The following is a 17,405-nucleotide window of genomic DNA, read 5'->3' as shown; positions in this document are numbered from 1 at the left end:
GCTGAAAACCAGGGTTCAAATCCCGGTGCCGGAGAGAATTTTTCTCCGTTCCATTACTCTTTCTTCGTATGATGACGCAGAATATCTGCATGGAAATATCATATGTACTTCGGTACATTATAATAATATATACGATATGCGTAAATCACTTCGTGATTTAAGACGGCGCTTATTCCGTCGGATCCCGGCCAACTAGTCACTCATTACGAGTGCACCTCAGCACATGTGTGGACTTCGGTCCTAGGTTCATAGATATCTATGACGTAGTGCAGAGGGCGGCCACTAGAGGGAACCCAAGAGTTGGAACTTAAAACTGAGACGATTCTTCCAACGCCGGGGTGGAATCCGGTGTGGCTTAGTGGATAAAGCGTCAGCACATAGAGCTGAAAACCCGGGTTCAAATCCCGGCGCCGGAGAGAATTTTTCTCCTTTCCATTACTCTTTCTTCGTATGATGACGCAGAATATCTGCATGGAAATATATGTACTTCGGTACATTATAATAATATATAGAATGTAATATGTTTATTTTACTCAACGGTTCAATTAGGAGTACTTATAGAAACATTAATTTCCACGCTGAATAATGTATTATTATTATTATTATTATTATTATTATTATTATTATTATTATTATTATTATTACAACTACTGGCCACTAAGTATGTGTTCCTATAATTCTTCTGTACGTACATGAATATTGATATTTTTAGATCTTCTCCCTAGAAGGGTAAAATTATTAGCTTTATCTCAATTTTAATATTCTTAATCTTTAGATGAGGGTAAGTATTTATTGGTTATTCATTTAATAATAATATTGTAGAAAAACTGATTCAATATTGTGTGCCAGGGAACTGTTAAACGCCAGGAATTGACATGTCTTACATCATAGCCAGGAAGAGAAAGATGACATAAATAAATGTAAGGAAATCAGCTAACTAATGGTGTTTGAAATATCTCGTGCTCTAAAGCCTTTTAATAGAGCAGAATTTCTCAAAAGAGTAATGATTAAAATAGCTTAAATAACTTGTCCATAAGAATTTTTTAATTTTGAAAAACTACGAATTTCTCGACCAAGTATCGAGAGAAGAATTTAGAAAATTCCTGATTATATTCAAGAGAAAGGTTAAAATAAGAAGCAAAAAAATCATATATTATTCACTGGCTCTTGATGACAGCAGTCACATTAGCCTGCTGATACAGCAAAGCTTGAGATTTTTATCCGCGGGATTGCTCAAGATGTTAGTACAGGAACCACCACTGGTTGTAGGTTTCATGCCAACTACCTTTCCTCCGTCTTCTTACTTCATAGGCTGTCTGTCGCATGTAATCACTGCAGTTCAAGTTTTGTTCACGTTTTGTTCTAGTGCTTTTCGTACATCAGCATTTCTTTTCTCATTTAAGTCGTGAAGTCAGTCTGTTTTGCATTATGCAAGGCGCGTCGGTCCCGAAGCATCCATTCCAGACTGAAGGTGGAGCGAAGCGATTTATCCACACACACAGTGTCCACCGCTGTGGAGTAACGGTTAGCACATCTGACCGTGAAACGATCGGGCCTGGGTTGAAATTCTGGTTGGGGCAAGTTACCTGGTTGAGGTTATTTCCGGGGTATTCTCTCAACCAATCGAAGTAGAATTGCTGGATAACTTTCAACGTTGGGCCTCGGACTCATTTCGTCATCATAATTATACTTCCCTTCTCTTTTGTATTTATTTTATTGGGTTATTTTACGACGCTGTATCAACATCTAGGTTATTTAGCGTCTGAATGAAATTAAGGTGACAATGCCAGTGAAATGAGTCCGGGGTCCACTACCGAAAGTTACCCAGCATTTGCTCGTATTGGGTTAAGGGAAAACCCCGGAAAGAAACCTCAACCAGGTAACTTGCTCCGACCGGAATTCGAACCCGGGACACCTGGTTTCACGGCCAGACGCGCTGACCGTTACTCCACAGGTGTGGACACTTCCCTTCTCTTCTTTCATCATCATCTCCGTTTCTTTCCTAGGTTTCGGGCTTGCTCCGAACTATAATCGGTTCGGGATGCCGTTGGACTTGAACCTCGTGGATATGTGGTCACCGTTGTTGGTGGTAGCGCTACGCACCGCGGGCTCTCCATCGGGCTCATGGTAATTCGTGGAACTATGGTTGAAGGACCGCGGTGGGGTCTACGCGGAATTGTAATGGGATCATGTAGACTGCATGGGAGCTCGGAGGCGACGAGCAGCGAGATCTGCGAGTGGAGGGCTTTAGGGCATGCACACCTTCCATCCCGGGTAGTAGAATGGGCCCACCTGAGCGGCCTGCGTGCGAGGACAGTCCCAGTCCGTGCCCCCCCTGAAGAGAGAATAATAGATAATAGATAAAGCCACACATATTGAATCCAGAACCGTCGTTCCACTGTCGCACTTCATCAGGGTTTCCAGAATGCTTGCAGTTACTGCTGCTATTGTTTTTCATAGGAAGAGCAAGATCATCATCGTCCAACGAAAATACGAATACATATGGAGTAAAGATTGGCTGCGTTAGATTTAAACCACAGCCAAGAACGACTTCAAAAATTATATCCATATGAGCTCAGATTCATTACAAAGGCTCCTTGCAATACCAGATCCGGCAATAGCCAAAAAGGACACTCACACGAGAAAATCTGGCCTGAGGAAAAGATCATAGCGACACTTCGCCACCTGGCGACAGGGAGATCGTTAGAGGACTTCAAATTTACAACTGCAATTTCGGCACAGCCCTTGGAGAACATCATCCCTAAACCCTCTGACGCCATCTTATTCCATTTCTTTCGAAAGGCACCTCTGATATTTTTTCTACTCCTTTATTAATTTGTTTACCTTTTTATTTGAACTGTCCAGTTTGCATCGCACTGTTATCATCTGTATTATCGTAAACAATATTGTTGAGCTCAAGCAACTTCTCATAGACCGCTTCTTTTTTAAATTTGTTACGGTACTCACTCTTCAAGTTCCATCAACATGGATGCTGTCAATGTAACTCGATAAAGTAAGTAAATAATCAACTTTTTCGTTGATAATCTCTTCATTATGAGCTGAACGAGAGAAGGGGAGAGAGATGACACGACTAGATGTTATGAAAAAAATTAGAGATTGCTACTACGCAAGCGCCAAACATTACGAAACTGAGAAACGCTGAAATCGCCCCAAAGACAGTCGGTCTTCCATCGTGCCTGGAGCCATTCGTTCCAAAATATCAAACAGGTTGGACCCGTCAATCTCGGAACTCGGCGTTCCGTGAAACGTGTTGCTCTAGATCAGCCGTGGCGAAAATGCCATCTTGCGCCGAGCCACTGTGTAAGCTGCAACGTGCATAGCACCTATGGAGGGAGGCGGCCACCCGAAGGGGAAATGAAGCAATTGTCTGACTTATTAACGGTTTTTCATTTTCCTTACGTCAAGCACTTAAATAAAATTATATACAGTACAAGGCTACAAACTAATGATTAGTACGAGTAACGAAGAAAGAAATTAACAAGAAAACATAGGACACACTATCACAACCAAAATTAATTGTCTTCAGAATGTCTCTGCGACAGAGTTTCGAAATCAGGAATTATGTCACTTACTGCCAGTCGTAGTTGATCACGAAGGTGTTTGTCTGTCAGTCGTGATCTAAATTTGGTTTTTACTATTTTCATTGTTGAAAATAATTTTTCACAAACGCAAGTTGTAGCGGACATGGCTTCAACAGAGCAAGCGAAAGAAGGAAGCTTCAAATATTTATTTTTTGGCAAAGATTTGAAAAGTTCAACATTTGTCAAGTCCTTACATCTAGCTTTCATTTAATATCACATTGTAAATCTGTGAGTTTAAATTGAAGATCTAACCACATTATTCGTACATCTACTGAAAAAAGATCGACGTACAGAGATGATGATGATGATGATGATGATGATGATGATGATGATGATAATAATAATAATAATAATAATAATAATAATAATAATAATAATAATAATAATAATAATAATAACAATAATAACAACACTTAGCCTTTTAATGTTTCATCAGTAACATGTAGTAACTTATAATGCCGTTTTATGTTATACAACCGTTTTCCTAGTAATACTTGTGGACAAATCATACATTTAATATTCTCATCATATTGTCAGAAAAAAAATGCATCCTCCCATCCTACTTGAAACTTTCGTTTTTATAGAGGTACATGGTTTCGAGAGAGACATTGCGACGATACGTCACTCGCAGGTCAGAGACAAATACAAATGGAACGGAGTTTGACTCCAGTGAGTGAGAGGGTGGGGTTTGTAGGTAGGAAGCAAGGGAAATGCACTGCGAGCCACAATGTTCTCGTGAGTCGCATTTTCGCCACGGCTGCTCTAGATTGAAGGCTCCACACACTGTCAGTTTCCCAGTCTACATGTAGAATTATAACAGATGTCAAACACTTCGACCTTGTGATTATCGTCCAGCATAATAGTGGAGCAAAGAGTTGTAAACCGGAACGTGTGGTCACAAAACGCAAGGGATATCCGCAACTAACTCTTCCTCTTCTGATAACTTATATTTTTTGCACATATGGTAGGCCTAAAGAATTAAGCTTCAGTTTTCACAAAAAACATCAGTTCAGTTTCTGGAAATGTCATTCGGTAGGGTACATGGGAATTTTAATGAGTTTAAAATATCTTACTTACCATCATATAGGCCTATTGGTTGATGCAAAGGTTCGTAGGATTTTTTTTGGTGTGGCAAAAGTTTTTGAGATGAATAGAAGACAGAAATTAGCTAATCAATAACATATTATCCTCCTACATTATCTATGACTCTCTGCCAACGCTGGGGTAGTTTCTCGTTTCCTCGTCTGAAGAAATCTGCCAATTTGAACTTAAAGAAATCGTCAAATCAAGTTTGTAAAGCATCTTCGTTATCAGAGGAACGATTTTTGGATAGAAAACGGAGTTGGAAATCTTAGAGGGCAAGATCGGAAAAATATGGGGGATGTGGAATCACTTCCCATCCAAGCTCCTGGATAGCTGCTTTGCTTTAGTCATGTTAGCGAAGCGTGGGCGTGCATTATCGTGTTACAGCAGCAATTGATGCAGTCTACTCGATCACTTTTCATCAATTACGGCCGCAAGGCATCTGAATTGTTGAAAATAAATGTCAGCAGTTATGATTACATTCCTGGGGAGCAATTCTAGTACACGACGCCTTCTTTATCCCACCCCACCAGACACAGAACATTGTCTTCTGTGAATGGACAGTAACTTATGTACGGAGTATTTTGTATTGAAACGACAGAACCATTTTCTTGCAGTGCTTTCTCCGTTGGCATTCTCCCCGTGCACGGCACAAATGTTTCGGGCCGCCTACCCTGCCTTTGCTCCTCTATTAAACTCAAGCAGAAAAATATGTAGGATGTGTACGTTTACTTGACTCTCCATATTCTTCAGCTCACAAATAGCATAAACTTTCTTCAAATCATCAAAATTCAAGGCGTATTTACAAACACAACACTCCAAATAACAAATGACAAACAATAAACAATCTCCTAACAACGCAGTGCTGTGATGACGAACAAAAACTCTACGAACTTATGGATCAACGTAATAAATAACAGAATAAAATGAAAATTGACATTTTACATAAAATAAACGGTAACATTAAATTACTATTATATTATATTATATTATATTATATTATATTATATTATATTATATTTAGTGTTGTGGGATTTAATCGATTAATCGATCAATTTCTGTTGTAGGATTAATCGATCAAAAATATTCAATCGAATAATCGAGTCGATTAAAATTAATCGGTTGTAATTGATATTAATTATTATTTTGTTAATACAAACTCATACTAAATATTGCGATAATATTTCTCTCTCGGAAATTGCTTACCTAAAAGCACAATAGTACTGTTATTTTCTAACTGTAAACCTGGTAGCGTAGGGAAAATCTTTGCACAAAAACTTCAGAAAGAGATGGAGATATGAGGACAGTGATCTAGTCTACCTCTATTGAAAGTTGAAACACAATACAAAATCCTCATCCCTTATAAAATAGCCATGTCTACACTGTGTGAAAGTGAGAGCGTAACTACCTTCTTCTCTGTCTAAAATCTAGTAATTCGATTACAATAGGGGCCAGTCTTCTGTTTCGACCGCTGTAGTTCTGCAGTTGCAGTTTCTGTACTGAGTTTGTATATGAAGGTTGTGTGTTTAGTTTGATAAAGTAAAAAAATCAGTTTTCTGTGATTTGTGAAGAGTTTAGACTCCATTATGTCATATGAAAATTTGAGAGGTAAACTCGGTGAAACGTTTGGATTTAAATTGAACGATCGTGGAGAAGTGCTTGACAGAAAAAAAAAAGTTTTTTTTTTTCGTGTTTAGTGATGCAGGAAACATTGTTACTAAACGTAGATCGGCACTTAATTTGGAGCATGTGAATGCATTCACATGTTTAAAATCATGGATGAAGCAGTATTAACTAAGTGAGTCTTCATACGTTTTTTTATTTATGTTTGTTTCAAATATTCCCGGAGGAATTGACACAGTAAATTATAAGCCTCATAATAAATATGTTAGTAAGTAATTAAAATAGTTGTTTCGTAATATAACGATACAATATATATATATATATATATATATATATATATATATATACATACATACAACATTTAATACTTATGCTTATCACCGAACACAAGTTAAATTTAACAATAATTGTGTATTACAGTATATTAAAACATTTTTTCAACTCGATCAAAACTCGATTAATCGATTAAATTCAAATGGTTAATCGATTAAATATTTTTATCGATCAACAGCACTAATTGTATATTATATTATATTATATTATATTATATTATATTATATTATATTATATTATATTATATTATATATTGGAGAAAAAGGAGTGAAAAATCTACTCTTGAAAACTGTTCGGAATAATCGCCGTTTTGAAATTTTTGTCTCTGGACGTAAAACAAGACACCCTAACGTCATATGAAGGACTTCAATAGAAGCTGACCATCAGTAGATTCTAAAAATTCTCGCGAATTCTGTCAAAATATCATACATAATGTATGTATCTTCGCAATAGGCCTCACTATAAAAGAGTCAGAATTTGTACTGGAAAGAGAGAAGAGACTGGAAGCATATTAGCTAACTCTGCTTAAATATAAACTTCTGCATTCGTAAGCATACCGGAAATTCTTAACTTGATCCAGCACGTGTTTTAATTCTGCGAACTAAATAATTTTATAGAAAGAACAGTAACTTCAATTAATTCTTCAAAGTCCAACGGCTACTGTAATAGTTGCCTTGTTAACAAAATAATACTCTATCCATATTCATTAAGATATTCGTTCCAGATATGATATGTATGTTTCAAAATAAGAAATATACTCTAATAAATGTCTTTGGACTTTTTATTGGACCATTGGATTGTACCAAAATATTGTACCGATCATATGCATTGTACCAAATGCCTCTGGGCGTTTTTTTATTGTTGTACCATATGCATTGTACCAAATGTTTCTGGATGTTTTTTTAACTTTAAAACACATGCACCAGCGAAGCCCAACCTCTTCTCTTAAGAGCTAATGACGTTACAGCGTCACTTTACCCCGCCCCCTTCGTTTGGAAGCATGACAGTGCATGAACCACTTCCCCTTCGATCACTCACTCAGTAACGGCTGATTGCAATCATTTTTTACCATACATGCCATTCTGTTAGAAAAACATGTAACAATTGTGAAGAAACTATATAACAATTTATAGTTCAAATTTCGAGACTTGAAAACATTAAAGTGGAAAATTAATCTTTTTAACAGCCCGTTTAATTTCGCTTGCAAAAACCCTCCGCATGATCTGTAAAAGAAACTAGTTACTTTGCAGAATTCTCCAGTCACGAAATGTTCTCAGAAAGAAGGCTGGGACTTGTTTAAATCTTTGCCTAGTGAAATATTTCCCAGATTGCGAAAGTTTCCTGCAAATTTAATGACAACTTTTGTTTCACATATATCTCTGAACAGATGTTTCGAAAATTAATCAAATAAAAAGTCAGAATCGTGATAGAGTATGGCAAGATCATTTGATCTACCTTTTAAGACTCTGTTATTCATTCTTTGCGGCAAACATTGATGAAATGGTTAGAAGTAAACAGTACAAAAAAGTCACTGACAGAAAAGGTGTTCAAGAAGCTTATTTGATTTTCTTTCCATCAGAAAATAATGACAGTAAAATTAACTGAAGCCGCCACTGTAACAAAGCGACATTAGAGAAGTTTGTGACGTTATGTTTTTATGTTTTTTTTTAACGACGCTCGCAACTGCAGAGGTTATATCAGCGTCGCCGGATGTGCCGGAATTTTGTCCCGAAGGAGTTCTTTTACATGCCAGTAAATCTACTGACATGAGCCTGTCGCATTTAAGCACACTTAAATGCCATCGACCTGGCCCGGGATCGAACCCGCAACCTTGGGCATAGAAGGCCAGCGCTATACCAACTCGCCAACCAGGTCGACTTGTGACGTTATGATGACATGAATACGTAATAGCTCCGCAAAGGGTGAGTGGAGGTAAATCCACCATCCCCTTTTTCGCTTAAGGTTGGACATCGCTGATATGCAATGTACCAAATTTCTTTTAATGCCGATTATCTGATTGGGTTTTTTTCGGAGCTTTTCTCTAATTGTAAGGCAAATGTTATACCTAACATGGCAAATCCTCGTTTTTTTTCTATCACCATTTCCACAGACGCTAGATAATCTCACAACTGATACTGCGTTGCTAAATAACCCATTATAAAACAAATTTTTTTGAAGCTTGAAAGGATCTGACGAACGGAATGGTTTTCAGGCCTTCAGGTTGCGTTGCAGATCTTGTTAGTGGTGTTCCTTCTGTTCCTGTTATAAGCTCTCTTGAAGTGTAGTCTATCTATAAAATTTGACTAAACCAAATGTACGCGTACTTTAGATAACTTACTTAATTCGTTCCTTGTCGCATTAATTCGCTTCTTATCTGTAATCGAGTTAAGGTGTTCAAACAGGAATTCCCCTTATCTCTAGCTCTTCTTAGCATGTGCAGTAAAGCCGTTTAACAATGGAAGAGTATTTTGAGTGGGATTAAAATCAGTGATTATGCTTTAAATACTATTTTATTTGCTGATAATCAGGCAGTCTTTAGCAATTCAGAAGATAGATTAAAATTACAGTCAACAATTTCATTTAAACTTCTTAATATAACAATTTATATTCGGAAAATAAAATAATGAATATTTGGAAAAAGGTATGTGAGCCACGGAATACTTGAAGAGAAATTCAATTTTTAACCTTCAAATGAAGAAATTTATCTTTAATTACAGTAATTGAAACAAGTCCGCAGTCCACACCTGTAGAGTAACGTTTAGCGCGAAACCAGGTGGCCCGGGTTCGATTCCCGGTCGGGACAAGTTACCTGATTGAGGTTTTTTCCGGGGTTTGCCCTCAACCCGCTGGGTGCTGGACCCAGGACTCATTTCACCGCCATTATCACCTTCATCTCATTCAGACGCTAAATAACCTAAGATGTTGATAAGGCGTCGTAAAATAACCTACTAAAAAAACAAGTCCGCATTACAATAAAGAGGCCACTGAGAGAAAAAATTTACTGTGAAACCAATTTCTGAAAAGTTGACGTAAATACATTCTCTATAAAATCACTTTTTAGGCAGTGAAATGTACAGAGTTTATAAATTATCCCTTATGTTGTATTTTATTTCAAAAATGTACTTTTAATATAATTGGTCGGTGGGAAAAGGCACATAAGTAAAAAAAAAAGTCGATTTTTCTGTTGTACCTAATCACATAAGTCTAGGATTTTTTCTATTTTTGAAATAACAAAATTTCTCGCATGTTAAATTGAAAGGAGTCTTACTTTGACCAATATACATAAATTTCATTATTATACTTATATTCAGTTAAGAGAAAATTAAAAAAAAAAAGTGTCCCCTGAAAAAAATTGACCTATGTGCATTTTCCCGCCGACCAAATAATAATATGTAAGAAGTGCCGAACGCCTTTATTGTTCTAATTAAATGCTTATAATTTCCAAACATAAACAATATTAAGACACAGGATGGGCCAAAGAAACTTGAATTAAAAAAAATTGCGAAAGGAAACTTTAGATATTGTATTAAATTAACTTTTACTGTATGAAAATATAGAATATTGTATGCTTTTTCATGTAAACAATACTTCTTAAAAATGACATCTTTCAGATGTCTTCTACCAACGTGCAAACATTCTTGTAACCGCTAATTGAAGTTTCTCATTACACTTAGCAACATTTAGACTCTGATGTTTGAAATTTCTTCACGAATTGCTGTCCTTTTGTTCAATTTTCGCGGTTTGTTTGTGTGTACCTTACCCTTTAGATATCCCATAAAAAGAAATCGCATGCAATTGCACCGCCTTGCTAAAACCAAGTTGATCAGTCGATACGAAAATTTCTTGTTCTCAATTGACGACTTCAAAACTTTTGAATCATTACCACATAATGAGCTGCATTAACAGTTTGAGCACGATCATTGTTATCCTCAAAGAAATATGGTCCAATAATTCCTTCGGAAGAGACAATACTCTAGGTTTCAATCGCATGTGAAGAAGGCACAGGATCATGACAACGGAACTGAAAGTGACGGCGAAACTTCCTACGAACCTACATTCACCATTTAGACAGTAGGAATACGATTTTACTTATTAATGGAGAAAAATTCGTTCCGGCACCAGGAATCGAAGCCAGGACCCCCAGCGTGGCGCGCAGGAGAAATTGATCACCCAGATAGACGGTCTGTTTGTTGCGGTCTTCTAATAATACTGAACAACAAATTTTTACTTTTTGTCTTGCTCCGAGATAAAAATAGGTGCATATTACTAATATGTGTGCCGTAAATCTGAATTTAAAATCCAAATTGTCCCATCACACACCATTTTTCGGGGAAAGTGAATTGAATTGTTTAAGAAAAACTACATCTTTTTAATTTTTTTATTGCTACTGATAAAACTACAACACACTAGGATTCAAAATTCCTGATAATACTTGAAAAATGTATACTGGATATAAAACTGATGTTACATAGTTTAAAACACAAAAAACACAACAATAAAAATATTTCACATGTATAATGAGAAAAATCTCAGAATTTGAACTTAACTTTTAAAAGAATTTCCTGGATGACTTCCGTTTATAACTAGACCCGGGATTGTCTTTTACAAGGAACCAACTATAGTCTGAAATCATGCTGGATGATGATCTTCCTTTATATCGCCTTTCCATTTCAGATATTGTTTGATGAAATCTTTCCCTATGCTCGTCGCTTACCGCTCCAAGGTTAGGAAGAAGTAAAAAGTGTATATTTGAGAGAAATCTTACACCCCATTTTGTCATATGCACTTAACATGGTTTCCACAAGTTCGATGTAGTTTTCTGTCCTAGAATTTCCAAGGAAATTTGAGCAAACATCTTTGAAAGCTCGCCATTTCATTTTTTCTGTAACGGAAAGTTTTTCCTCACACAAATAGTCAGCCATAACTCTGTGAATTTGTGGACCGATGAAAATTCCCTCTTTTAATTTTCCTTCACTCAACTGGTAAACGTTTCTTTTAAATACTGAAAACCACATCCTTGTTTGTTCATTGCGTAGATCTAAAATATATAGCTTATATTTTAGTGGTATCGGGGATTATCATGTATTTTGTTTTGAGCTGTTTTAAATAAATAATTGCACGTATCCAAACGTTGTAGTTATGAAACCAATTGTAAGTCTAAACCTGGACTACTACTTTCCACAATGAATTCTATTAATTGGTTTTCCGGGAGACCTACAAAACCAGTTAAGTACTTCTTTCGCGTGTTCTTTTGCTACATTGTTTAGCCTTGTAGGTCGGCCGACGATCTCCTCGTCCGTCAGTCGTGAACCCTGCGTGAAGGCCGTTCTACTGCGGGCCTTGACCAGCGCTATCATTAATTAACTTGGTCGGTTAGGTAACGATTACGTGAGACACTTCGAAGTACAGAAGAGCTGATCCTCTTTACTCTACAATCACCACGTGAAGTTTACATCACATGGATCTATTAAATCGTGTTGCGGTTTCTAGGCAAAAATATTTCTGTTATTCGTATTACGGGTGGCGATAGAATTCAAAATTCTGTAGCGTTTGCACTTTCTAGCTGTGCTGTAATGATATTACCATTTACGTTAACAACTTTTCTATTCAGGAAAACACGACATTTGGTTTTCATCTTCAACGCAGTCCAAGGACACCGGATAGTAATCCATCCATAATGAAAACCAATATCATTAAGCTTGATTTTTTCCATTTGACTATGGCTGTTTTAGAACATATGAAGGGTTCAGAACCATAGTGGGCCAAGCGCCATTTACTAAAACCGTAGAAAACAAGGGTTAAAATGAAGTTATAACCATAATTCAATGGAAACTTATAACAAGTAATATAAAGTATACACACACAAAAATTAAATGATATGTCAATCTTCATTAAACTATGGTATTCACTTAACTTTAATCCTTGCTTTCTTCGTTTTTAATAAATGGCGCTTGGCCCACTATGGCTCTGAACTCTTCATATTTGAGTCTATGGTCATTTTTGTGATCTAATTCAGATGTTATTGCAAAGGAACTACAAAATGGTTGATATCATGGAAGTTGAAGTCGCACGAGATTAGGGTACACATAGTTAAAAAAAGAGGACACGAAACTTAAAAAACGAGGACATTCTTCGAAAAACGAGTACAGGAAATATGTACTTAGATTTAGGCTTAGGCCTATATTACACTTTAAATTACGTCAATATCTATTTTTATTACAAAATATTTATAGTAGGCTACATATTTCGGCTCATATCATATTAAAAGTATGTTAATATTTATTTTTTCACAAAATAATTATGAGAAAACTTAATAATAATGATTTCACAGTTAGCACTTATGAAAGTCATGGAACTATAATAAAATTATTAAAGAGAGCAGAAAAAATCTATTTAGGTTTACATTCGCACCTCAATTTGCTAGCTACCTCTGATCAACGACCATAACAAGGAGGAGCAAAGATATACTTGTTTTTTTTTTTAAGATAGGACATGACAGTTAAGCGGCAGAGCTTGGAACTACAGTGCCATGTTGCCAATATGGACTACCACTCTGCCACATGATGGAAGCTAGCAATTGTCGTTAAGATGGCTGACGTTAAAACAGTCATTGACAATTGACACGAAGGTAAGTAAACAATACAAAAATCGACAGAGAATCAAAGACGAAACGTACCAATGCTAACATTGTGTGCACAATAATTGTCGCCACGTGGGAACTGTAAGTTTGGCAACACAACCGTTGTTACCATAGCAACAGGCCTATCACGCTATGTGATATTCAGTTGTTTTTTCGATCGCAATGTTTCTGTGATGTTCCATCTTTAAAAAAATCAAGTTTAGTTATGACCAGGGAAAGGATTTATATGTAAATACATATTTACTTATAAAGCTAATATAATTTATATTTTGCATTATCTTTATGTTTCACAATGTGTAGGGTTGAAAAATCCTACTTTTATTTTCCATATTTTTCCATATTTTAGAGTTTAGTACATATTTTCGTTAATTTCCATATATTTTCCATATTTCATATAAAACAGTCCATATTATATTAGGTTTAACAATAAAACAAAACAAAATTCCATTAACTTTTAAAAATACATTTCAACAATAGAGATTTAAACACATGTTCAGTAATCCCTTTAACATCAGAGTTATTTGAAAATTAGCAGTCCTATCAACAATGGGAAAGTAAGTTACAAAACTGTATTAATTTAATTTAAAATTTTTAACAGACTTCAGTTGTGCAGCTCAACAGTTAAATGCCAGTCAGAGTACACATAGGTTCAGTTTTGTAAATCATACTATAAAGACGGTAAATATGCCAAAAGTACGTCATTCAGTCAATTTAAAATCAAAACTAACAAGTTACATTTCAGAATTTAAAGAAGATGGTTTATCAACTGACAATAAAATATTATTTTGTAATTTGTGTCAGTGTGCAGTATCATCTACACAAAAGTTCCTGGTGCAACAACACATTACAACTAGTAAACATCAGGCCAACAAACAACTAAATTCCAAGCAGAGACAATTGTTTTTAACACAACCAACAACATCGAATGTAAGATCTGAGTTTAACATCGACCTGTGCCGTTCTCTCATCTCTGCTGATATTCCTCTCTACAAACTAAAGAATAAGGTCTTCAGGGAATTCCTTGAAAAATATACTCAACATACAATCCCGGATGAGTCAACACTTAGGAAGACGTATGCTCCATCCATCTACGATGAGACAATACAGAAGATAAGAGATGAAATTAAAGATAGTTCAATTTGGGTTTCCATTGATGAGACTCCCGACAAAGAAGGTAGACTTGTTGGTAATGTAGTTATCGGTTTGTTAAGTGAACAATATTCTGAACGAATTCTTTTACATTGTGATGTTCTAGAAAAGTGCAATAACAAAACTATAGTTAAACTGTTCAACGAAGCTATGGGTATCCTGTGGCCAAAGGGTATTATGTACGATAATGTGTTATTCTTTATTAGCGATGCTGCCCCTTATATGGTCAAAGCTGGACAAGCATTATCTGTTGTATATCCTAAATTGACTCATTTTACTTGTGTGGCGCATGCATTTCATCGTGTGGCAGAAGTGGTCAGAGACAATTTCCCTAAAGTAGATTTGTTGATTTCATCAGTGAAAAAAGTATTTCTCAAAGCTCCCAGTAGAGTTAACGTGTTGAAAGAAATGTACCCTGAAATTCCATTGCCACCAAAGCCAATTTTAACTAGATGGGGTACATGGCTAGAAGCAGTTGAATATTATGCCGAACATATAGACTCTATTAACAATGTTCTCCTTGCATTGGACTCTGAAGATGCAGTCTCAATTGATACTGCGAAAACAGTTACCTGTGACATAAGTGTGAAGAATGACTTAGCTCACATTCAGCATACATTTTCATGCATCATAAAAACGCTCAAAAGTCTCCAAAATAGGCACCTTTCACTATCTGAAAGTTTTGAAATTATAAATAGTACTGTGGAACAACTGAATCGTGGTAGAGGTAAAGTTGCAGATGCAGTAAGAGCTAAGGTGGACACTGTACTTTCAAAAAACCCTGGATATGAAGAACTACAAAAGGTTGTTGCTGTGATGAGTGGTGAATCAACAGTGAAGATTAACTTGGACTTATCCCCAGCAGACATTGTGAAATTGAATTATGTACCAGTTACTTCTTGTGACGTCGAACGCTCTTTTAGTCAGTATAAATCTATCCTCAGAGACAATAGAAGAAGATTCACTTTTCAGCACTTGAAAGAAATGTTTGTAACCTATTGTTATGGTAACAGACAATAAAAATTGTGTTTTGTTGAAACTACATTGGAAGATAAGGTACGTCCATTATATTTTTTGTTTAGTTTGATTAAAATGTACCAATATTTAACGTACATAGTCATTTTTTTATAATTTTAAGTCCATATTTAATTCCATATTTTGGTAAAAATCCATATTTAATTCCATATTTTGGTAAAAATAACTACATATATATTTACATATTTCATATATTTTTAGTCCATATAAATCCGTTCCCTGGTTATGACCGTTGGCAAAGAGTATATTCCATCGATGATGCTGCAAATTACTTGAAAAGGCGTCAAAGAAGATAATTTCAAAATATCAGGATATACAAGTTACAAAAAGGAGGACATTTCTTGATTTTTGAAATCCGATCGGACTCCGGACAAAGGCCTAAAAAGGAGGACATGTCTGGACAAAAGAGAACGTCTGGTCACCCTACACGAGATTTCACCCTCATTTAGCAGGGATGGACTTATCGTCAGATTACCAATGACCTCCATTACTCTGTGTCAGTTGTGTATAGAGCTCTCAAACGTTATAGGAAGACAGGGCAGTACGAAAGGAGACGTGGACAAGGACGTAAACGTAAGACAACTAGAAATCATGACAGATTTTTAGTTCTTTCTACTCTGCGTCCGCGTACATTCTCTGCTCGTGACCTGAAAAACGTCCTCAGGTTAGTACATGAAATAGCAGTAAGTGACCAGACGATCAGGAATAGATTGTGGAAAGTTAATTTGAGAGCTCGTAGACCTCTACGTGCCCTCGTTTGGAGGTTAATCACAAGCGAGTAAGGTTAAGATTCACTCTGAAACGTGTAAATTGGCAACTTCGACATTGGAGGAAAGTACTGTTCACAGACGAATCAAGGTTCTCCCTGACTTCCTGTGATGGACGAGTACATGTCTGGAGACGTCGTGGAGAGCGTATCGATGAACCTAACATTCTTGAAATTGACAGGTTTGGTGGGGGCTCATTTATGGTTTGCGTCGACATCAGCTTAAAAACGAAAACTGCCCTGACCGCAACACGAGAGCCCACGTTGCCGCCGTCTCCATGAACTTTCTGAAAGAGCATGAAAATCCTGTAATGGATTGGCCAGCAATTAGTCCAGATTTAAATCCTTGACACGTATGAGATATTCTTGAAACACTCATCCGTAGGCGCTATCGAAGCCCGCAGAACCTCGAAGAGCTTGCAATGGCATTTAATGAAGAGTGAATGAATATATAATCGTCGTGGCCTCATGCTTAACATGCCGGCATCATACAATAACGTGCGGTGTGCTTTTAAAACATAATTTTGCCGACCGATTGTTGCTCTGTAGGTTTCACTCTAAGCGTCACGTTGTCACGTCTAGTTCCTTGATAAGAATAAGCACTAGTTTGTTATATTGTTAAATGGCTATTATTATTATTATTATTATTATTATTATTATTATTATTATTATTATTATTATTGTTGTTGTTGTTTCATATACGAGTACGTTGACATTCTTAACTCTTAATAATAACTCTTCAATAATAATTTTTAATCACATACCTTAATGTTCGTCCTCAGCACAAGACATTGCAACCTCGGTTTCAGTCCACGTGGATTAGACAAGTAGATGCACGAGTAATTTTTTAATGGAAGCAGCTTATTGGTTGCAACATTGAAATGAGGCGAGTGATTGTAGCGGGGACATAAAAAATTGAATATAATAATAATAATTATTATTATTATTATCATTATTACTATTATTATTATTATTATTATTATTATTATTATTATTATTATTATAGCCATTTAACAATATAACAAACTATGCTTATTCTTATCGAAAAAGCAGACGTGACAACGTGACGCTTAAGGTGAAATCTACAGAGCAACAATCTGTCGGCAAAATTATGTTTTAAAAGCACATACGTTATTGTATGATGCCGACATGCTAAGTATGAGGCCTCGGCGAT

General features: G+C 36.1%; 1 protein-coding gene and 1 non-coding gene across 7 annotated transcripts in view; both read left to right on the top strand.

Annotated features, from left to right (window-relative positions):
• The window catches only part of LOC138709285 (proline-rich protein 5-like), a 150,832-nt gene that overhangs the window by 109,263 nt on the left and 24,164 nt on the right, over positions 1–17,405 (top strand). The window lies entirely within an intron of this gene.
• Positions 345–416, top strand: TRNAY-AUA (transfer RNA tyrosine (anticodon AUA)). The gene has a single exon. It is a non-coding gene; the product is annotated as a tRNA-Tyr (tRNA).

Source organism: Periplaneta americana, chromosome 11 (genome assembly GCF_040183065.1).
Source record: "Periplaneta americana isolate PAMFEO1 chromosome 11, P.americana_PAMFEO1_priV1, whole genome shotgun sequence".
NCBI lineage: Eukaryota > Metazoa > Arthropoda > Insecta > Blattodea > Blattidae > Periplaneta > Periplaneta americana.
This window is presented reverse-complemented; position numbering and strand designations above follow the sequence as displayed.